We start from the raw sequence: 25,358 nt of genomic DNA, 5'->3' as shown, positions 1-25,358 counted from the left end.
CACAAGAACTTCACAACTAAGCATGCTTAGCTTAGAGCAATCCTATGTCGGGTGACCTTATGGGAATTTTCCTATGAAACACGTGAGTGAGGATAAAGCATGCTAAAAGGACCCGTGTTAGTTTATGGGGACAATTTTCATTCTTAGAAGCATGAAGGCAAGCAAGGATGATGTTGTCAGGTCGCGAGGATGTAGAGGAATGTCAAAGCCATCAGATGTTGAATCTTGATTCCAAGTCCTCGTTTAAATCCTGGGCTTCGGCAGTTACATAGGAAATTAAGTTGCTTTATCTTTTTGAGGATTTGAACAAATTTTTGGGTCTTTACTGATATAAACATTCTGAATCTCTATTTGTTTCAATTAGTACCATGGTTTTGTTGACACCTCGGATTGATGCTTGTTGTGTGCTATTTTCTCCAGTGTCATACATTAATATCACATGGAAAAACACCAAACTATGTAGCATTATTAAGGCCTTGTACGTTAAATTGGTAGGCTATACACATAATCGGCATGCATTCTCTAGTTAGGATTTAGGATTAAATTGCTTGTTTAATTTAGACTCTGAAGCATCTTGAAAAATTACCCTTCCTTCTTCAAGTAAACACAGATAATATTTATGGAAGTTATCGAACCCAGTTGATTCGAACGATTTAGTTTAATTAGGAGCAAACTTGATTAACGAATTGGGGATATTTGTTTAATTTAACCAACAACATGCCCATGTGTTTGCATGCTAATAAACCCTTATCTTTAGTGTCCTATGATAACGTAAAGCAACCGCGTTAAATCCTATCTCTTAGTCGATATTGTTAATTTAAATTTTTAATTACACCAAGTTTACTTCCGAGCATTTAAATTCTTTCACTTTCAGTTACGCATTTGTTTGGACACCAAAAAAAAAAAAAAAAAAACAAATCCTTGGTTACTATTAAATTTAAAATTTTGTTTAACGAATTATTATTATGCTCTCAAACATGCTTTATGTCCAAAATTACATAAAAATTAATACGCTCTCAACATTAATCTTATATGTTTAAAGATCTCCATAAAATGATTATATCAACAAGGTCAACATAATAGAATTTCATCGAGTTATTGATGCGATAATTTTATTAAGTGAAAATATGGATAAAATGCGTTGGTGGATTACATTGTGCACTCAAGTTTCCCCAGCAGAATTCAAGTGTAAATTTCTCTGAGTTTCTTGGTAAGTCCAGGGTCGAACACAGGGACTTGTGAAAATAGTTGCATTGGTGATTTTTATGAAAACTTGCGGTAACCAGTTAAATAAAACATTGGGTTTGTTGTTTGTGTTGATGAAAATAAATAACGAATGTCGCAGAGTTTGAAAAGAGTTGGTAAATGGGAAATACGATGAATATACGGTGAACAGGTTGAGAAAAGTTTTGGCTAACACTCCCGAGAATGCGTTCATGCTTTGCGATCATGCAACATGCATACAATAGTAAACCACCTCTCAACATGAATGCTACGGCTTCTAAGGCTAGAAAACATGTGATAAATATGCGATAAGTCTACAGGGTTTACACATAAACCTCTATCTCTATTTATGCGATGACAACATGACATTCACACAAATATGTGACCACATAATATCACTCCTATTCCTAGGATGCATGCGATGCAAGTTGACAAACAGAGCTTATCTTTAAGTCCCTATCTCTTGTTTATGCAAGCTTAATCTTGCTCTTTCGAGTCCAGATTCTAATCTAGCTCTCTCGAGACATTAGGTTCTTTCTTTAGATTCTCTCTCGAGTAACTCTAAAGGGTATTTTTCACAACATAAAACAAGACAATTGCAAGCAATGAACTTTCTAGGTCATGTTAGCTTAGTTCTTCTCAACCTATTCAACTAGTTTAGCTACTCATACATATTAAGAGAGTGGGAAGATGTACAAATAGAACTTTCATTGAATAGATATAAGATGAAGAACAAATAACAATGCAAGTATAGTAAAGAGCCTGAAGCAATTTCTTGCTGTCAGGCGTTTACACTATTTCTACTCATGCTCTAAAGATATTCTCGGTCTCACGAGAGTCGGCCCACTCTCTACTCTTACACCTCAAGGTTCTCTCACGAGCTGCTCTGGGCAATCTCCAGGGTCACCACTCTTCTCTTGCTCCATCGTGAAATGGAAAAGAAAACTATGAACAGAAGCACTAATGAATTCGTTAACTGATCAACCGATCAACCGCTTTTCTGAAGATTGCACTTGGTATTTATAGGGCATCAAAGATGAAAGGCGGCTTCTCTCTCCCGGTTGTATAGATGGAACAACTTTAATTCCTGATTGACGCGCCAAATGATTGTTACCGATAAAGCTGAATGTAATTTGTGACCATTCTCGGCTATCAACTTAATTTGGATCCGACTGTCATCAGCTTTCTGTCCCATCGCTCTTAACTATTCTATCACCCGGATGCGCCCACCATGTTTCGCTGACCAAGTTGCGGTGATTCTTCTTGGACGAATGTTTGCGAGCACGATCAATGCAAAGTCTTGCGGTGAAGTTACGCTCAACCAATGTATTCCTCTTATTGCAATCTCTGCATTCCTTTAACGCATATTCTGCACAAAAATGTAGAGATCAACTGCTCTAATGCGTTGGACGCATGCGACCGCAATAGTATAGAATTTATGCTTAATGGACGCAATTTAACATATTTCATCAACGCAATCCAACATTGTTTAAGAACTTAGCACTATGATAGCGTGCATTTCTGCCCGTTATCACACCCACAAATTTAAACAATGCTTGTCCTCAAGTATAAGCTAAAGATTCCTTTAGCAAGTTAACCGCAAATTTTTCTTCCCTGGATTTCTCAAGGATACTTCATTCAAATCCTATATACCAGAATTTTCTTAAGTCTTATTCAAGTCTCTTCTTAAAATATTTCTAAGACTTAGGGATTGCAAGCTTAACTTTCAAAATGACTTTACTAAATTCTGGAACATAGCATGAATTATTTTAAAAGAAAACATGAATTATTTTAAAAGAAAATTTTCTTCCAGGGTGTCAAATGATTTTATCCTTGCACAAAAATTTTCTTTGTTGCTATTTTTTTTTTGACCTTGCGCTGATCCGAGTGCCTTGCCTTCGTTTTGGCTTGCCCCTATGTGTGTCATGCGGACATCCAACTACGAGCAATGCATTCTTTCTCAGACTAAATTCATACCGATTTGGCAGTGGAGTCGGGGTCATTGATTTATGCGTTGATCTTGGTGACTTACTTTCGTTTTGGCTTGTCCCCACGGGTGTCATGCAGACATCCAACTACGAGTAAGTGCCTTTCACAACTTAACTCTTATCAACATGGATTTCCCATTGCGTTGACAGTGGAGTTGTTATTCTCAAATTTTTTTGTAGCAAAGTCAAAAATAAATACCTCACCCTCAAATTTAAAATGCGGCAATGTCTTCATTGCCAAAAAATTAAAATAAGTCATGCGATGGTCATAGAATGCGTTGTAAAGAAAGTTTGAAAGAAAGCTGGCAAACCCTTACTTCGAGAAATATTTCATGAGGTGACTATTTTAAGACTAAGTTGACCCTAGTGTATACGAAAGAAATAGAAGTATATTTATCATCCTTGAAATCATACTTGGATAAAAAACAGAATGCGGTAACTCAGTAAGTTTATCTATGTCAAATGATTACGGTGATTAAAGAGGATGCGGTGATAAAATTTTGAAAACTAAAATGCAATGTGATTGCGCAAAATTGAAAATAGAGCTAAAGAAGAGTACACTCCCAAATTTTACGTTGTCGGCCACATTGTATTGATGCATCCATATTTGCGGCGTTCAATCTTCGTTGGGTTGCAGTGATGCAATAAGATAAGTGTTGCTTTGCGTAACATTTCCGCTATCCCGCGCCTCGATCGTTGTAAGAGAAACAAAGAGAGAGTCAAATTATTTTAAACAAAATAAAAATCGTTATCACAATTTTTTTTTATAGAAACGATCTTGATAGCAAAGTAAGGATAAATCAGAATTGAAAAGATAGTGAAAATTTCGAGTAGTGGAGAAAAGAGTTGAAGACTTGAGGTTTCCCAAAAACTTGCGTCCCTGATAAGTTGCGATCATCTGATAACGCAAGAACCACCTACTTCCTTCTTCATTCAAAGTTTCTTAGTTCCATGGAGTCGACTTGGCGATGTCAGTCTTCTCCACGGTATGTCTTTACTCGCTGCCCATTGACTTTGAATATGTTGGTTCTGTCGTCATTTGATAATTCCACCGCACCATGCAAAAGTACTTGTCGAATTATGACCGGTTCAGACCAACGCGACTTTAGCTTTCCTGGGAAGAGTCGCAGACGTGAATTGAAAAGCAAGGCTTTCTGCCCGACTTGGAGGTTCTTACCGCATATGCGTTGGTCATGCCAGCGCTTGGTGCGCTCTTTATAAATTTTCGCATTTTCATATGCGTTGTTCCTCTATTCTTCTAGCTTGACCAGTTGCATTTTTCATGCTTCCCCTGCTTTCTTCAAATCAAAATTCAGTTTCTTGACCGCCCCCAATGCCTTATACTCCAGCTCCAAAGGCAAATGACACGCCTTGCCGAATACCAACGCATAGGGGGACATATCTATAGGTGTTTTAAATGTGGTCCGGTATGCCTACAATGCATCATCAAGCTTCATTTCCCAATCCTTCCGCAAAGGTTTCACTACCTTCTCAAGTATCAATTTAATTTCACGATTGAACACTTCAGCCTGGCCATTTGTTTGCAGATGGTATGTGGTGGCCACCTTATGGAGGATATTGCACTTGTGCAGCAGCTCCTTTATATTGTGGTTGACAAGTGTGATCTTTCATCACTTATGATGGCATGGGGAGTGCTAAAACAAGTGAAGATATTTTTCTTCAGGAACTGGGAGACTACCACCGCATAACTTGCGGTGCATGCAATTTCCTCTACCTACTTGGACACATAGTCGACGACTAATAAAATATAGTGCTTACCGTTTGAAGGAGGGAATGGTCCCATGAAATCAATCCCCCATACGTCAAATAGTTCCAGCTCCAAGATAGTGTTCATTGGCATTGTGTTCTTCCATGAAATGTTGCCTGTGCGTTGACACCGATCACATTTCATTGCGTAGTCGGCAGCATCCTTAAACAATGAAGGCCAAAAGAATCCACTTTGCAAAACTTTGGCTACAGTACGTTGCCCTCCAAAGTGCCCTCCGACACCAAAAACTTGATGCGTTAATTTTATGAAGTGAAAATATGGATGAAATACGTTGGTGGATTGCGTTGTACACTCAAGTTTTCCCAGTGGAATTCAAGTGTAAATTCCTCTGAGTTTCCTGGTAAGTTCAGGGTTGAACACAGGGACTTGTAAATATAGTTGGATTGGTGATTTTTATGAAAACATGCGGTAACCAGTTAAATAGATCATTGGGTTTGTTGTTTGCATTGATGAAAATAAATAATGAATGCGACAGAGTTTGAAAAGAGTTGGTAAACGGAAAATACGATGAATATGCGGTCAACAGGTTGAGAAAAGTTTTGGCTAACACTCCTGAGAATGTGTTCATGCTTTTCAATCATGCAACATGCATACAATAGTAAACCATCTCGCGGCCTGAATGCTACTGCTTCTAAGGCTAGAATGCAAGTGATAAATATGCGATAAGTCTACAGGGTTTACACATAAACCTCTATCTCTATTTGTGCGATGACAACATAACATTCACACAAATATGCGACCACATAATATCACTCCCATTCCTAGGATGCATGCGATGCAAGTTGACAAACAGAGTTTATTTCTAAGTCCCTATCTCTTGTTTATGCAAGCCTAATCTTGCTCTTTCGAGTCCAGATTCTAACCTAGCTCTCTCGAAACATTAGGTTCTTTCTTTAGATTCTCTCTCGAGTAACTCTAAAGGGTGTTTTGCACAACATAAAAGAAGACAATCGCAAACAATGAACTTCCTAGGTCATGTTAGCTTACTTCTTCTCAACTCATTCAACTAGTTTAGCTAATCATGCGTATTAAAAGAGTGAGCAGATGTACAGATAGAACTTCCATTGAATAGATATGAGATGAAGTACAAATAACAATGCAAGTATAATAAAGAGCCTGGAGCAATTTCTTGCTGCCAGGCGTTTACACTGTTTCTACTCATGCTATAAAGATATTCTCGCTCTCGCGAGAGTTAGCCTGCTTTCTGCTCTTACACCCTAAGATTCTCTCTCGAGCTGTCCTGAGCGATCTCCGGGGTCACCACTCTTCTCTTGCTTCGTCGTGAAATGAAAAAGAAAACTATGAACAGAAGCACTAATGAATTCGTTAACTGATCAACCGATCAACCCCTTTTCTGAAGATTGCACTTGGTATTTATAGGGCATTAAAGATGAAAGGTGGCTTCTCTCTCCCAGTTGTACATATGGGAGAACTTTAATTCTTGATTGACGTGCCGGATGATTGTTACCGATAAAGCTGAATGTATTTTGTGACCGTTATAGGCTGTCAACTAAATTTGGATCCGACTGTCATCGGCTTTCTGTCCCATCGCTCTTAATTATCCTATCACTCGGATGCTCCCACCATGTTGTGCTGACCAAGTTGCGATGATTCTTCTTGGGCGAATGTTTATGAGCACGATCAACACAAAGTCTTGTAGTGAAGTTGCATTCGACCAATGTATTCCTTTGATCGCAATCTCTGCATTGCGTTAACGCATATTCTGCACCAAAATGTAGAGATCAATTGCTCTAATGCGTTGGATGCATGCGACCACAATAGTATAGAATTTATGCTTAATGGATGCAATTGAACATATTTCATCAACGTAATCCAACATTGTTTAAGAATTTAGCACTATGATAACGTGCATTTCTGCCCGTTATTAGTTATACATTTTAAAATCAACACAACGAGCATCCAAACATAGTTCAACACACATCAGCCATCACAGATTTAGAACCACATAAGCCATAATTATACATAATATGTAGAAAATAACAAGGTATTTAAGTGGGTTTTATTGGGTTTTTGGTGAAATTAAAAGTCTAATGGCATTCTGGTAATTATAGGAAAGTGGTAATTTTGTAAGTACATCCATCTTCTTGTTTTAGGGCTGAAAAGTGTGCCCCTTTATTGAGCTGAAGAAGGCAGCCGACAAAAAAGAAAAAAAGCAGCGGCCGAAATCGTGACCCTTTGAAGAAGTGAAGCGCAGCCGTCTGAGAGGAAGTGGCCGACAGAGAGTCACAAAAAATCGAGAAATGGTCCAGTCTGAGCATTGACCGGTTTTTGCGTGGTGTTTCCAGATCAGGAGGTGGCAGGTTGTCATTTCCGTCCAGTGAGATCGACAGATGCGGGTGGTCTCGGTTCCAAGGCGGGTGTCTATTGGGATCGAGCGTGTGGTTCGGTCTGGGCAGGTACGATCTGGTCGTCGACTAGTTTTTTTTTCTTTCGGTAGGTTGTTTACAAGAGAAAGACGTGCGAGTCTGCGCGTGGTCCGCCTGTCAGAGGCAGTAGTGCATTGAGTGCACTATTTTGGGCTGTTTTGCAATGGGTTGTTCTCGGTGGCAAAGACGACGTCTAGTGATGATCTCTCGATATCAATGGATATTAAATTACAAATTGGTTTATTGTTGATTATCTGTAATTTATAAATTCTTTATTCTCATAATAAAATAATTCAAGCTGGTTCTCAAAGTGGATGTAGACCAAATTGGTCGAACCACTATATATCTTGGTGTTCATTCTTTACTGCTTTCGATTTATTTCTACTAATTGTTTTCGTTCAGTTTGACCATCTAAGTTAAGTTCAAAAAACTCTCATAAGTGGTATCAGAGCTCTAGTTGATCCAAGGAGGGTGTGTGGTAGTTTGTGCTGGCATATTCTTTGTTCAGGATAATTTTTGTTGGGTTTAATCTCACAAGTGGTATCATGGCTTCGATGTCTACACGGTTCGAAGTTGTTAAATTTGATGGGAAAAGTGATTTCGAGTTATGGAGGAAAAAGATTAGGGCTATTCTGGTACAACAAAAGGTAGCCAAAATCTTAGAAAAAAATGACCTCCCCCCAACAATTATAGAAGCTGAAAAAAGGATATGGATGAGATGACCTATTCAAAGATAATTTTGTATCTGTCAGATGGAGTGCTTAGGCTAGTAAATGAGGCCACTACTGCAGCGGAGTTGTGGAAGAAATTAGAAAATCTTTATTTGACTAAATCCTTGCCAAATAAATTATATCTAAAAGAGAAATTCTTTAGATATAAGATGGCTCAAGTAAAGGCTTAGAAGAGAACCGAGATGAATTCTTGAAAGATTAGAGTTGATCTCAATAACATCGGTGAGAAGATGTCGGATGAAAATCAAGCAATTATTCTTCTGAATTCTTTGCCTGAATCGTATTGAGAAGTTAAGGCAGCTATTAAATATGGACGGGATTCATTGTCATGGATATAGTGTTGGATGCCTTGAGAACAAGAAACGCAAGGATAGAGAGTTACTCATGGCCAGAGGCGAAAGTGAGAAAAAGAACGGAAAAGGAAAAGAGTCGAGATCCAGGTCGAAATCAAAGAGGAAAACCAAAAAGTGTTTCCTATGTCATAAAGAAGAACACTTTAGAAAAAAATAGCATTTGAATAAAAGCAAGGAAGCATCAAGTAACAAGCATGCAGAGGATTCTAGTGCAGTAAATGTTACTGATGGGTATGATTCAACAGAGGTTTTGATGGTGTTCAACAGGGATATTCAGAATGCTTGGATTATGGATTCAGGGTGCACATTTCACATGACTTCTAATCGAGATTTCTTGATTAACTTTCAGGAAAATGATGGGGGATCAGTTTTGCTTGGTGATAATGGTGCTTGTGATGTAAAAGGAATTGGGTCAGTTCAAATTACAACACATGATGGTATGATCAGAATTCTTACAAATTTAAGGTATGTTCCATAACTCAAACGAAATATAATTTCTCTGGGCGAATTAGATAGAACAGGTTATTCCTATAAATCTGAGAATGGAGTTCTGAAGGTTATCAAGGGTTCTTTGGTTAAGCTGAAGGGGATCTTGAAGAATGGCCTTTATGTGTTGGAGGGTACTGCAGTGTTAGATAGTGCTGCTGTTGCATCTAGGAAAGAAACAGATAAGTCTATGTTATGGCAAAATAGACTAGCTCATGTGAGTGAAAGAGGTCTTCAAGCTCTTTCACAACAAGGTTTACTTGGAGAAGTTAAAGACATTGAACTCCCATTTTGTGAATATTTCATAATGAGAAAGTCTACCAGAGTGAAGTTTGGGAAAGGGAAGCATTCTACCAAAGAAATTTTGGATTACGTTAATTCAGATTTGTGGGGTCCTACAAAGGTATCTTCTATGGGAGGTTCGAGATACTTTATGTCGATCATTGATGACTTTTCAAGAAAGGTGTGGATGTATCCACTGAAACAGAAGGATGAAGCTTTTGGAAAATTTTTTGAATGGAAAAAGCAAGTTGAGAACCAGGCAGAAAGGTAAAGTATCTGAGGACAGACAATGGTTTATAATTTGTGAATAAAAAAATTTGATAAATTTTGCAAATCTGAGGGAATTACGAGACATTTCACTGTTACGTACACTCCACAGCAGAATGGTTTAGCTGAGAGGTTCAACAGAACAATTATGGAGCATACAAGATGTCTCTTGACAAATGCTTCATTACCCTTGAAGTTTTGGGAGGAAGCTGCCCAAACAGCTTGTTATCTTATTAATAGAAGTCCATCTTCCGCTTTAGGCCTAAAGACTCCTCAGGAGATATGGACAGGAAAAGCTCTAAGTTTGAATCATCTCAGAGTGTTTGGATGTTCAGCTTATGCTCATGTTAAGGAAGGGAAGCTGAATAAGAGGGCACTGAAATGTATGTTTATTGGCTATCCTCAGGGTGTTAAAGGATATAAACTTTGGTGCTTGGAAGAGGGCAGAAATAAATGTATTATCAGCAGAGATGTGACCTTTAATAAAACAGAGATGCCATTTCGTGTTAAAGAGCAGTAGAAATAGCAGAGAGTTGATCAGGTAGAGGCAAATATTAGAATTGATTCTAAAGCACGATCATCAGTTAGTTCAGGTGATTCTAATGATCAGTCATCCAGTTCTGACAGTAGACAACCTCAACTATAGAGGACTTTGATTGATGAGGGAGCTTTTGGTGAAGAAAGCTCAAGTAGTAGTGACCTACAGAACTATCAGTTTACACGTGACAGGCCTCAGCGGGTGAGGCAGGCTCCTACGAAGTATGGTTATGCTGATTTAGTTGCTTATGTTCTTACTTGTGCAACTGATAGTATTGAAGCAAAGCCTCTTACTTTTGAGGAGGCTATTGTATCTGATTCAAAGGAACAATGGAAGAATGCTATGGAAGTAGAGTTGTTCTCATTGCAGAAGAATCAGACATGTCATTGGCTCCAAAACCTCTTAATCAGAAACTCATTCAGTCAAAGTGGATTTATAAAATCAAGCCAGGTATAGAAGGTGACAGCAAGCCTAGGTATAAGGCTACACTGGTAGCCAAGGGCTACACTTAAAAGAAGGGAGTTGACTTTCATGAGATTTTCTCTTTGGTGGTGAGGCATTCGTCCATTCGATTAATTTTATCCATTGTTGTTCACTTTGATATGTTTGTTGAACAGATGGACGTCACCATAGCTTTCCTTCATGGTGAATTGGAGGAAGTGATCTACATGGCTCAACCTAAAGGCTATGAGGTGAAAGGAAAGGAAGACATGGTTTGTCATCTTCACAGGTCCATCTATGGATTGAAGCAATCATCGAGACAATGGTATATCAGATTTGACACCTTTATTCTGAAGCATGGGTTTCACAGGAGCTCATATGATGCCCGCGTGTACTGGAAACTATCTCAGAAAGGTACATATACTTATCTACTTCTATATGTAGATGATATGATTCTAGTGTCTAAGGATTATTCTGAAATCTGTGATCTCAAGAAACGGTTGAGTAGTGAATTTGAGATGAAAGATTTAGGTGAACTGAAAAGGATCCTAGGCATGGATGTGAAAAGAGATAAGGAGAAAGGTTTGTTAACCATTTCGTAGGAGAGTTATATGCATAAACTACTTGAGAAGTATAATATGTCTGGTTGTAAGGCAGTTTCGACACCTTAGCATCTCATTTTAGGCTTTCTTCGTCCCAGTGTCCTATTACTGAACAAGAAAGGTTAAAGATGGCTAATATTCCCTATTGTAATGCTGTTGGAAGTATTATGTATTTGATGATTTGTACTAGGCCTGACTTGGGATATGCTATGAGTATGATAAGTAGGTTTATGTCAAATCCTGAGAAGGAGCATTAGAATGCAGTTAAATAGGTGCTTCGATATTTGAAAGGTAGTGTCAGTGTATCATTGTGTTTTAGCAAGGATTGTGATAAGTCAGCATTGTTGGAAGGCTTCACAGATGCAGATTATGCTGCAGACTTTGACAAAAGGTCTCTATCAGGTCACATTTTTCATTTGTTTGGTAATGTGGTAAGTTGGAAGGTTTCTCTATAGTCAGTTGTTGCTTTGTCTACTGAATCAGAGTATATTTCAGTGGATGAAGCTGTGAAAGAGGAAGTGTGGTGGAAAAAGATAGTTGGTGAGTTGTTATCGCAGGAGTTCATTCTTATCGTCCGTTGTGATAGCCAGAGTGCTATTCATCTTGCGAAGAATCCATCTCATCACGAACGGTCTAAGCATATCGATGTCAAATTTCATTTTATAAGAGAAGTTGTGGCCTAGAAAGATTTTGAACTGGTCATTGAAAATTTATCGAAAGATTGGACAATCAGCTTGGCACATAAATATTATTGTTATGAGGGAGATTTGTAGAAAATAACAAGGTATTTAAGTGGGTTTTATTGGGTTTTTGGTGAAATTAAAAACTCAATGGCATTCTGGTAATTATGGGCAAGTGACAAGTTTGTAAATACATCCATCTTCTTGTTTTAGGGCTGAAAAGTGTGCCCCTTTGTTGAGATGAAGAAGGTAGTTGACAGAGAAGAAAGAAAAGCAGCGGCCGAAATCATGACTCTTTGAAGAAGTGAAGTGCAGCCATCTGAGAGGAAGTGGCAGACAGAGAGTCACGAAAAATCGAGAAACGGTTCAGTCTGAGCAGCGGTCGGTTTTTGCTTGGTGTTTGCAGATCAAGAGGTGGCAGGCTGTCGTTTCCGTTCGACGAGATCGACAGATGCAGGTGGTTTCGATTTTTGCGTGGTCCGTCGGTCAGAGGCAGTAGTGCACTGTTTTGAGCCGTTTTGTAGTGGGTTATTCTCGATGGTAGAGATGACGTCTAGTGCAGATCTCTCGGTATCAGTGGATATTAAATTACAGATTGGTCTATTGTTGATTATCTGTAATTTGTAATTTGTTTATTGCTCATAATAAAATAATTCAAGCTGGTTCTCAAAGTGGATGTAGACCAAACTGATCGAACCACTATATATCTACTATATATCTTGGTGTTCGTTCTTTACTGCTTTTGATTTATTTCTGCTGATTGTTTGCGTTCTGTTTGGCCATCTAAATTAGGTTCAAAAAATTCTCACATAATAGTTATAATTCACGCTTCATGTTGGCACACAAGTAAAAAGATCCAATAGGTAGAATTATACTTATCTAAACATTTTATAACTCTTCTAATCTACTCAAAGGGCTCCTGGAATTTAAAAAACAAGGTTTCAAAGGTCAGAACTTAGTTTGAAATCTTATTGAAAGACTCAAAAAATGTTTGGAATCGGTAGGCTTACACAAAGCAACCTTAATTCAAGTACCTTGAACCAAGTCTAAACTACAAATAAAGTATACCCTTGAGTTAACAACCTTTAAATTTAATTCGAAAATGTCTAAACAGAACTACAATGTGTAAGATTCACGAAAACAAACTTGGGTCCTCGCTAAAAAATCTCACAATAGTTTTAAAACTATTCCAAATCTATAAGTAAGGGCTCTCAAGTGTTAGAGAAAGTTCCAAACAACCTTAAACTAGTTCAAAAAGAAATTTAGAGTATTCTTACCCACTAAATCTTACCCAAACAACTAAAAACCTTGTTGTCCAAATACACTTAATCCTACATATTTGGAGCTGTTAAGAAGTGGATAACTCAAAACTAATGTCGAAATACAATGGGTAAGCATTGAAACTCACAAAAAAGGACGAAAATGCTAAAAGAAACTATTGCAACACCAAGAGCTAGTGTCTCTAGAGCTTGTGGGTGTCTTGGTGAACAATGTTCGTGGAGGGAAGCATCTCCGCGAACCTCCACGAATGTCGTCGCCTTGCCACTACTAAGATGGGGTTAGGGTTCTTTTGTAGGTATCGTGATTTTTCTAGAGAGAAACAAATAGATGGGGTTAAGGTTCTTTTTCAGTTTATTCCCTTCTCCTAATTTCTCTTTTCCTCTTTTCCCAATGATTTAAAAAGAGAAGACAACACACTAAAAATGAGAGAACAACTTGAGCATAAGTCATAGATTGATGACATTGAAAATTCTTTTAATATTTAGAAAATACAAAAGACTCCATTTTTCGCAAAAAACACGCCTCTCATTTCTTCTCTTAAGTAAAAAATATTTATTGATTAATTATTTATATTCAACGACAGTTAAAAATTGCCATATATTGATGATACTTAAAATCTGTTATAAGGTTAATTATTTTAGACTTACTTCAGACACGTCACTATAGTTTTTTGTTGGAATGCTAAGATGAATAACAAATTTTAACTTTTCATTCGGAAAAATAGAAAAACAACTTTTCATTTATAAAAATGGTAAAATGAATTAAAAATAAATAGTTACAAATTTTTAAAAGTCAAAATTAGTCCAGGCACGCAAATGAGATTTCACAACTTTATTAAAAAAAGATTATTAAATACAATGTAATGAAAACCACCTAAAATTGTCAACATACCTTTAATGGTCTGGAACACACATCAATAAAAATTTCAAATTTGGAACCTCAACAACCCGTTCATCTTCCCCAAAAGCAAAAGCCATTTTCACATCAATCACTTCCAACCTTAAAAGAATTAGCAGACGCTCTCTAATACCCCCATAATAATCCCAATGTAGAACCAAACTCTCTCCACTACCTAACAATAATCACAAAACAAATTCAAATGCTCTCCATCTTTTGATTATCAAACTACTTCGTCGATATTTAGAAACTTCAAAAGACAACAATCCACAATCTGAGACAGAGATCGTTAACTAATGGTGCTTTAATCATTCTTTTGAAGAAAATCTTCGGTGTACAACCTTTCAAACAATAAGACACATGTACTGAGGCCAAACTAAGCATAGCTCAATTGGTACCCAAGTATGTTGCTAACCATAAGGTCTGTGGTTCAAATCCACCTATCCCCACTTATACTAAAAAATATATATATATATTAAGGATTCAAAAATAAGCTGTTAAGAATATTTTAATATTAACAACAAATGGATTTATGCGTGTTTCACACATTTCGTTATAATTATAAAAAAGGTCTGTTTTGCTATATTTTCAAATGAAAGTGTAATTTGTGCTAGAAAAAACAAAATTTTCTATTTTGTTCCAAAATGACCAAAAATAACCCACACCAACGCCAAAGGATTGGCCCACATGAGCCCAATATGCGACCAACTTGGGCCACTTGTGGTAAGTCAAACACCATATGGGGGTTGGTATTTTGCATATGCATGGCCACTTGACCCATGCATGATTTTGGCCCAAGTGGGCAGCCATTTGGGTACCTTACATGCCGACCTTCCTCTCTTAATTCCCAACTCAAATGGGTCAACTCTTCCTTGTATTTGCCGTCCAGAAAAAATTGTGTGCAATCTACCATTGTGCAACCAAACACTTATCCAATAAAAATTTGTCATGTAATAATTTTTTTTTAAATGAATTATTTTAAATTTTTCTATGTTTTAAAAAAAAAAAAGGAAAAGCATGTAATTATGTGCAACTTAGGCTCCACCTAATCATTACTTTTTGTTGATCCCATTTTTAGTTTGGTCATCTCTTTTCGAGGTCGGCCAAACCACTTCCTCAACTCGATTCAACTTAGTCTATTTAGTTCATTTTACCAAATCTAATATTTTAATGCTTTTTGGGCTGCCACTATTCTCCTCTCTCATGGATTTTATGGCCTAAACTCGGGGTTTGTAAATAAATTATTTATTTATGATTAAACAAAATAAATTATCATTCTATTTTGTATTTAATTTCGCATAACTTAATCTAATAAAGTAAAATTCAAAATTATTTTATGAAAACTTGAAAGTATGAAATTGACATACCGGTGGATCATGTTCAAGTAATAACCTAAAAAAATAAAATCCAAGATTATCCAATGAAAATTTGAACAGTATGTAGTTGACATACAAGTGGATAATATTCAAGTAATAACCTATAGGGTCTATAACATATGGGTAAAGTTGGGTGTCTTATCCTAGTGACACTATGGATACAACCCACATTTTAATTATTGCAAACGATTTGATCCAAATTTTTCATGTGGAGACATGTGAGCGAGAATATCTATACAAAAAGTTTGTATAATACTAGACTGCAAAATCATTAATCTCTCTTTGTTAATCTATTAATTGAAGAGATTAATATTTCAAATGATGATAACCATTGAAGGTCCTCGAGCGGAAACAGGATCAGACTCAAATCCCAAAATTTACAGAATGTTCAATTTACAGAGAACAAACAGAAATTATGCATTCAAGATGGAAATACAATATGCTTAAAAGGAAATTATACATAAGAGAAAATGGGTTTAGAAAACCTTTACCTTTAAAGACCGATCTTCAAATGAAATCCCTCTTACCGATAGGAACACCACCACGATGGAGACCACTATATTCTCTGGATGAGAATCCAAGAGTTTTGTGCCCTCTGACTATTTTGGAAGAAAGAGTTTAAGAGAGATGGGAGGAGACAAAGAATGGGGAAGAATTTTTCAGAACCTTTCTTGTGATAATTCTATGCCATTGTCACTGTCAAAGCCAGGGGAGAGGAAGGAAAAAAAACAACAACCAACCCCACTATCACGCTTGAGAGAGAAAAAGGAGGAGAAAGTTACAACTCTCACCCAAAAATGATTTTGAAAATTAAAATAAATTAAAATAATTTATTTTTAATAAATCAATTAATATAATTTAATATGATAACTACCTTATCATTAAATATATATATATATATTAATCTATATATTATATATCAAATTTAACATATAGCCTATAATTTCTATATTGTATCAAATATAATATAACCTATAGTTTCAATTTTCTCTCACCAATGGCTTTTAATATAAATCACATTTATATTAAATTTGATTATATGAATCCATTCACATAATTAATATTTGATTCATATTCAAATGTTTATTTCCTCTCAAATAAACTTTATGGTATAATCAATTATATCAAATATAATTAGATTAAATTAACTATATCACATATAATTAATTCCCTCAATTAATTTGAACAATTCAAATTAATCCAAAAATTGATTATCATTAATTCTCATTAAGCTATAGAGGGGATCTCATGGACCTGTAGCTTGAAGCTCTAATATTACGTGAATAATTAATTAAACTACTTTAATTAAATTATTCATCATCCGATAACTATCAAGCACTCAACTAAAGACTGACAGCTTCACTCTTTGCACTATAGATATATTTATGTATTCATTGGATATAACCAGTCAGCAATACGATGACATTCTACAAATTGCTCATAAGTACAGCTAGGCCAAAATTACCGTTGTGCCCCAGTAGTTACATTTAACTCCTTAAGTACAACTGATTTCTTTAATGAACAATAAATCATAGTCTAACTATGAACCCCTCTCGACCCAGGAGAGGGTGTGACGCCACATTGTTCAAGCCTTGGAATAAGCCTTTAAGTGAGCAATTTATCTACTTACCCTAATGTTGGGGAAGAAGTGAATTCCTTCTTGTGTAGCTGTTTTCCAAGCTCTCCAATCGGACGAATTTCCAAAATGGTAAGCTTATTGAGTCGGCAATCTGGCCACTCCATCCCATACAAATCAAAGGACCACCTTCATAGGTAGGAGTCCACAATTCATTTAGGATTCAGGTCAAGTTACCTATGATCATCTTGGTGAAATATAAGTCTCAATTATAAATGACATTATATAATGAGACCAGTCATTTTATGGTCCGGTCTTATACAAACTCCTATGTATAGAATACCTCGCTCACATGTATCCACATGAATGATCAGGATTAGATCACTTATAGCACTTTACAACAATTGTAACATCTACAAAGCAGGCCGTACTCGTAGTGTAATAAGGATAAGGTATCCAACCTTATCCATCTACTATAGACCATTTAGGTTATCACTTAAACATGATCCACCCATATGTCTCTATATACATGTTTAAGCTACAAGATAATCTTGGATGTTAGTTTATTGATATGTGGATTAATGCAACTAAATGTAGAATAAAACATCACATATTTTATTAAATATATAAGATATTTGTAGAATATAATTACAAACTATAGGACCCTACTAGATTTAGGGCATTAACCCTAACATATATGTAACTCAATCTTAATTCTAAGTTAATTATGAACACCTGCTTATGAGGGCTCGTTCTTTGATTTGCATGGGTGAGAGTAGGCGGAGTCGCCAACTCAGTAAGTCTACTATTTTAGGAACATGACCGAATAGGGAGTTGGGAACGCAATTTCACGAGATGGAATTCATTTCTTCCCATATAAGATAGGTAGATAAATAATTCTCTTAAATGTTAATTGTGGGACTTGAATAATGGGGTCCCACACTCTCATTAGTGCAAGAGAGACTTGGTTTATGGTGGGGACTATAAAAAAATTGTTCATTAGAGGATCAGTGGTACTTAATGAGATAGTGGTAATTACAGAGGTAAAATAGACAATTGACCAAATTATAATTACGAACAACTCGTGAAGGATCGACTTATGTGTAATGATATATCTATGGATGTAACATATTCTACAGTGCATAAGAGTTCAACTGTGGGTCTATAGTGATTTGCCCCATAGTTAAATGAATGTTGGTTAATTAATTAATCTTAAACCATTGGAGCGTATAATATGTAGGTCCATTAGGTTGTCCTGCTAGCTCACAACAGATCAACAAGGACCAAAATGTTTGAAAGAATAATTTAAAATGTTCAAATTAATTTAGTGAATATATATTAATTATATCTGATACAATTAACATAAAATAAAAAATATATAGATACATTATTATATGGTTAATTATGAATATGATTCAAATATATAAAACATGGGAGTAACAAATAATATCAATGAGATTCATATTAAAACTATGAGTTTAAAGTTATTATGAATGAGATTTTCATATTAAACCTATAGGTTATGAGAAAAATATATATCTGAATTTGTTCGAATATTTATTTAATCAAATATAAAGAGTAGCTATGCTCGTCTCCTATGAGACTAGATACTATAAAATTAATTAATTGATTAACTAAATCACTCCTCGGATGAAGGGAAGTGTGAGAGTGGGTGGTTTTCTTTCTCTTTATCATTAAATACAGAGAGAATGGGGCCGGGCTGGGCTAGGGGGCACTCCCCGTCCCTGTCCCCATGGGGGTATTTTTCCCATCCTCGCCCTTGTCCACGCCAATTGAAGGTGGAGATTCCCTACTGGGGAAACAGATCCTCGCGAGGACCCATCTCCATTATATATATATATATTAAAAAAATAAAAAAAATTAATTGGGGATGGGGACGGGGTAGGGATACCCTGCTCGTCCGTGACCGGGGACCCGGTAAGAATCTTTGGTTTGACCTCCATCCCGATCAAACTGGTGATTCCCCGTCTCGATCGGGGCAGGGACCCGACCACGTGAAGATTTTTGCCAACCCTCTATATTAATAAAGGTTATTGAAAAATTCTAACGAAATTTTCACTCTCTCTCACTTTTTTTTTTGAAAATTTCTACCGAAGAAATGGTTCTTAGTAAACATCGCTCTCCCTCTCAATTTCCTCTTTCAAAAGAGGAATCTCACAAGTCGGTATCTTGCCAGAGTCATAGCAAGGAAATCCTTTTGGAAGCATTCTCAACAGAGGAGAAAATCAACTCATTGGAGAAGTATTGCTGTAAAAAAAAATGTTTCTTCAAAGGTATTCTTCTTCATCTTTCTTCAAGCGTTCTTAAATTTTCTAAATTTTTTATCTAAACAAAAATCAAAGCAAAGGGGATCAAATGTGCTTCCGCTAAGATTTGATCCCTTCACTCTTGGCCTTGACCCATTAGTTAAATCTATCCTTGTTGTCCCAATCTCTAGTTAGGCATTGTTTAGCTCTTAGTTCAAACCTAGTTCAGAAGCTCTTTAATTGTGTAGTACTAGAAATATATTTTCTTATCTAAAATCTCTTAGGTCTTAAAGTAAATAGGCATTATTTAGAGCTAACTTTTACTTGCCGAATCTTCTCAATTTTTGTGTTTGGCTAGCTTATATATACTTTAGTTGGTAGCTTTCATTCCCCACTTTCAACTTTGGTGCATTTTGTTGAATGTTGCAACAAACTCAATGTACCTAGTTGGATGTCTCAAAAGACTTTTTTGTGCATTTTGTTTGAACTCTCTTCCAACTTAGTACATCAGCTTCAAGACAAGTTATAACACTTAGAAAGATAAAGGGTCCTTGAATGAACTGATCATTGTATTCACGAGGAAGATAGATTACAATGAGAGGAGAGGTTATAGCAACATAAGACAGTTGACAAAACTTGAAAACCCTTGAATATATTTAGCTACTTTTTAGATATGGTAGATAATTCAAATTTGAACATGCTTTAATATAAATTATACTAGAAGCATGCATAAGAAAATCTAAATGGAAAAAAATAGAGAATAAATGATATTATAATTAGTTAGTCCGTCTTAATATTTTTAAGAGAGAAAAAAAATTAATTAATATCTTATCCACTAAATAATGCTTCAAATTAATGGTTGAAATAGTGATATTATGGTTATATATATATATGTATGAATAAATTGAAATCTTCACAAATATATGAATTTAGTATGGAAAATTAAATGAATTTTAATGAGAGAGTAGTAGTTATATGAGCAAAGAAAATTAGACCTAAGCGACATTTTCAAATGAAGTGTGATATTTGGGTGATCTTTTTTTATCTTTAATTTCTATTGATGAATTATTGCCATTTATTTTCTTCTTTTAATTATCCATGTCATATCTACTGCTGGTATTATTATATATATATATATATATTTTAACATGTATAGTGGGAGATCGAACCTCTAATTTCGAGGTTGATAGTATAACTTCATACCAATTGAGCTATACTAATGTTGACGATTTAATGTTGGTAATTAGACCATCACTAATTGTGCATAACTTTTAAATTGAAAAATAGATCTAGAGAAAGTAGCTTTAATCAAAATATAAATGTGTTTATGAATTCTTATCTTATACATTAATCAACATAAATGTTTTATTCTAGTAAAGGATGTTTGCTCCCATGACCAGAAAATTATTTAGATATATCAGTAATCTTTTTGCATTCAAATAAACCATACATATCATTCAAATTATTTAAAAGGGTAGAAATTTAAGACTTCTACTTTATTTAATCATCATTTTAATTGTTTCAAACATAGAACTTCAAATTATTTCAACCAACTATGGGAACTACAATCACCTTATTATTTATATTAACAAAAACTCGAACTCGATTTGGTCTGAATTCTTCAGTAACTGGAGATCCAGCTAATAACACGATCGCCGTCACATTAGGATTATCTCTCTCGATAAGATGTTTTGCAATAGAAGATTCAATGAATACGAGTTCTGGCCACGAGGATTTCCCTGAGTAAATCGAATTGTGCAAGAGTAAATGCTTATGGAAATTAAAAGGATAAAAAAGAAACATTTGAGAAAGCCCAAATGGGAAAGAGGCTTACTAACCTGAAGCAAGAATATTTTCTTCAGCCATCTTCAATCCCTTTTTCTTTTATTGAAGGTTGAATGAGATGCTTTGATAATTACCTAGATGACATTTATAGCTAATTTGATTCTTGAGGGCTTTTTAAAGAAATGAATAAATTAATTATGGAATATTATATTGGCAACAAACCTTAATTTAAAAGTTAATAAATGTAGAGATGGTATCCCCAATATGAACACATTTTTAAAAAATTTAATCCAATAGGAACAAGTTGGAATAAGGAGGCTTCAAAAACCACATGTGAAATAGAAAGAGGATAACTTAAAAAATTAAAGCCACCTATTTTAAATATAAAATATAAATGGTTTGACCAAATAGTTTAATCCACGTCACATATTTTTTGGAATACTAGTAAGCAAATATCAACATTCCACGTCACCTCCTTAAGCATTTCATTTGTGATAGATCACATGCATGTATATGTATTGATAACATATGGGTAAAGATGTCATTTTCATCCTTTTTTTTTTTTTTTTTTTTACGATTTGTGCCTTATAGGGCATCGAATAGGAAAGGGAGTCGGAGAAAAGTTTTCTGGTATGCTACACGGTACGAAAAAGTCATTTTTGACCGATCCCACAAACATGTCTATATTTAGGATGAGAGAGAATCGAACCTCTAACTTTGAAGTTGTTGTCATGATTTATTAATTTAGTTGTACTTTTAGTAATTTGATCAAACTACTACTTTTATCTTAAAATGTGTTATTTAAATAATACAAATTAAAAAAATGCAAAAGAAAAAGTTCATCTAAATCTAAAGTTTTCTTTTGTTAAATATTCTAGCCTATTGGAAATATGGTAGGAGACATCACCATATCTATGTAAGAAATAAGAATTTTCATTCTTATTGTGAATTAATTTTTTCATTTTTGATCTAATAAATCAAGGTTCCACATATTAATATCAATGGAAGTATCGAGATCTAGATTTTATTGAAATATCGATAAAGATATTGATATGGATGAAAATTTTGAGATTTTTTGAAAGTTCATTGAAATTTCATGAGATTTCTTGAAAGTTCAACGAAATTTTGAGATTTCTTGAAAGTTCATTGAAATTAGGGAAAAATCCAAATTCTCCTTATCAAAATTTTGAGGCATCCAAATTTGGAAAATTTCCACACATGAAAATGATATATCATGGAAGAAAAATAACGAACAAAAATGTTGAATGTAAAGAGGTACCTCTCTATTATCTCCACCCACCATAATATTCAACAAATAGGGAAGGTATCCTCAAGAATTTTTAATTTTTTTTTTTTTTAAAATCGGTTTATATTATATCGTTCAAAAATCACATATCCAAATACAATCATTACTTATACATATATAAGACATATAACGAAAGATACCATATTACATGTAATGGTCATATAAATCGGTCGATTAAACTATATAAAAACGTAAAAATTCAAATAAAATTGATTTTAAAAATTATGAAAAAAAATTGTCAACATGAACGTAGCTCAACTGATATAGTACTTATACAATTGCTTGTACATTTATCGAAAAATTCCATCTCCTTTCTTCTAATTTCAACTAAACAATCCTGCATCTCAAACATAAATATTTTAACATCAACATATTTAACTCTAAATTTCATAATTCAACTCAGTAAATAGTGAATTACTATTTTTTTTTTATTCATGTAGGCGAAACTATCTAAATTCATCGTATGCTTCAAATCTCCATCTTTCTAGAATAAGAATACTTGTTATAATAAACAAATAAAATCTCCATTCATTTTTCCTTAATTTTTCACATATTCAACAAGCAATTAAATCATCCCCATCATGTGAAACTAAAATAATAATAAAAATACTATCAATCTTATCATCTTATGACTTTTTTTTTTCACTCATACTTTTGTCCTCATTCTTATCTCCCACGTCATTTTCTTTTGCAAATAACAATAACTTGCTAAAAGTTCGTACCTTATTATATAATACAAAGTTTATTATATGGTCAAAATGTGGGGGCGGGGCGGCATGCCCTTAGGTCCTTGGAAATATAGAAAGCCATCCATTACATTATTCTCTATAAATACTCAATACATTAAACCTTTATCCAAACACAACATCCTTCAACAAATACATCGAAAGGCAAATTCCCATTCCTCAACTTCAACCAAACAATGGCTGATATCTGTCCTTCTGGTATGCTTCCATTTATGGTTTTAATATTGGTTTTAAGAATAGTAATCTATATAGTTTATATAGTTTGTGAGGTTTTTCGACCATTTGAATACGATTCACAATTCTTTGATCAATTTTTCTTTTTCGATTTGGATCGAATATTCATTTTGACTTTAAGGACTATAATACTATATTAGATAAATATAAAATTACATCTCGAAAGCAATTGACAATAAATGGAGTAACTTGTGTATTATGTTCTAATATTAGGTCTCTATATCATTTGAATATCGGATCCTCAATATACTATTTTAAAACCTTTCAATTTAGTTTTGTGAAAGTCTACAATCTCGTCACTTTTCCTTTTATGAAGAAGGTTTTTCGTTTTACCACTTATGGAGTTTTTGGATTGGTTTTTTGCATCTTTATCGTGGGTTTCGTTTTGATGATCTTTGGATTATAGTTTTGTTTGGATATATACCCCTTCATTCCATGTTCGGAGGACTTCTTTGCATCATCAATTCACCTTTCATCTAGATGTATTTACTCACCTTTTTTATGTTCCCCTTCCCCTTGTATATCAATGTAACTTTTATTATGACATTTATCCCTTGTATCTCTTTGGATATTTTATTTAGCAATTAAATTAATTTTTATCTAAAGGAATAGTTTTGCGAAAACCAGTACTTATATCATCATCATGATTTGATTATTTATTTTGGTATTATTAGGGAAAAATATGTGGCCGGAACTTGTTGGAATAAAATCAACAATTGCAGAGTATATCATCAAGAGAGACAATCCCAATGTAGAACGTGTTGTGATTCTCTTGGCTGGAAGTGGAACCACTAAAGATATTAGGTGTGATCGAGTTTGGTTGTTTGTTAATATAAAGAATAAAGTCGTTGAAATTCCAAGGGTTGGTTAGAAAAAAAGGATGACGATGATGTTTTTATTTGTATTATTCCTATATCACTATATTGTGTATTCACACAATGGGTTTATAAAGTATTATTGTAAGCAAAATAAGGGTAGAAGTATAACATGTATATTTCTACCACACCTTTAATGATAAATTTCCCTTTGTATTTGTGTTTCTCTCCATATATTAAGGGCTCTTTTTCTTTAATAACGCTTCATTGATTTTAAGATACAAGCATGCATGTTCATAATTTTACAGAATTTATAGTTAGAGAAGAATAACTTTTGAAGAATCCCTTAATAGCTCTAATCCGCTGCAAATTTCTTCTTTAAATCTCGATGTAAACTATCACAAGGACTTCTCTACTATTCTCTTGATCTTAAATTAGATAGTGAAATCCAAATTGAGAAGAATTTGGTAGGAAATTTGACCTTAAATTAGAGGGTGGAATGCATGTTCATAATTTTAGAATTTATAGTTAGAGATAAACCAATTTTCTGTCCAAATCCAATCTTGCATGAAACTGTAATCTAATTAAAGCTCATTATTTTATAGGAAATTAACATGCAAACTAGAATTACCATAATTTGACACTCAATTTAGCACTAACATTTTCAATTAGGTGGAAGCAAAAGCGAAAAATGTGGGGTAATCACACTTTCTATTCTTAATTTATTTATTCTAATTTGAATTAACTTAAAATTAATTTAAAAAGAATTAACTTTAATATTTGAATTTCACAAATTCAAACTTTAATTATTTTTGAATAAATAAATAAATAAATAAATAAAAATTTTAATTAATTAATTTAAAATTAATTTAATATCAAATATTAAATTAATAAAACACCTAATTCAAATATGAATCCATATTCATATATATAATATTTGAATCATATTTAAATATTTTTATCTCTCCAATTATGTTTAATTCAATAATTAAATGCTAATGATATTACATATAATAATCCAAATCTTAATCCGAATTTGAACATTTTAAATCATCTCAACACGCTATTCTAAGGTTTAATCTATTTACGAGCTAGTAGAGGGACCTAACGGATCTACAAATCATGAGTTCCAACAATTTGAGATTACCTGACTAAACTTTTTTAACCAAATTAATCGATATTCATTAACTACCGAGACATTCCACTATAGCTTAATATTTGCACTCTTGTTCGATTTCGAAAATCAATGTCGTTAATTCGACTTCAACCCAAAACAAAAAAATATTTGTATCAACGAAACCTACTTC

The 25,358-nt window shown here is 34.3% G+C and overlaps 1 long non-coding RNA gene across 1 annotated transcript; it reads right to left on the bottom strand.

The window, feature by feature from the left end:
* Positions 1-6,048: 6,048 nt before the first annotated feature.
* On the bottom strand, positions 6,049-16,059 carry LOC150035054 (uncharacterized). The gene is made up of 2 exons (XR_016530806.1): positions 15,814-16,059; positions 6,049-6,724 (listed from the first exon to the last, which is right to left on the bottom strand). It is a non-coding gene; the product is annotated as an uncharacterized LOC150035054 (long non-coding RNA).
* Between the last annotated feature and the right edge of the window lie 9,299 nt (positions 16,060-25,358).

This window comes from Benincasa hispida, chromosome 7 (assembly GCF_027475165.1).
Source record: "Benincasa hispida cultivar pf3 chromosome 7, pf3_genome.v1.1, whole genome shotgun sequence".
In the NCBI taxonomy this organism is placed as follows: Eukaryota; Viridiplantae; Streptophyta; class Magnoliopsida; order Cucurbitales; family Cucurbitaceae; genus Benincasa; species Benincasa hispida.
Note: the sequence above shows the minus strand (reverse complement) of the source record. Positions and strands in the feature narration are given on the sequence as shown.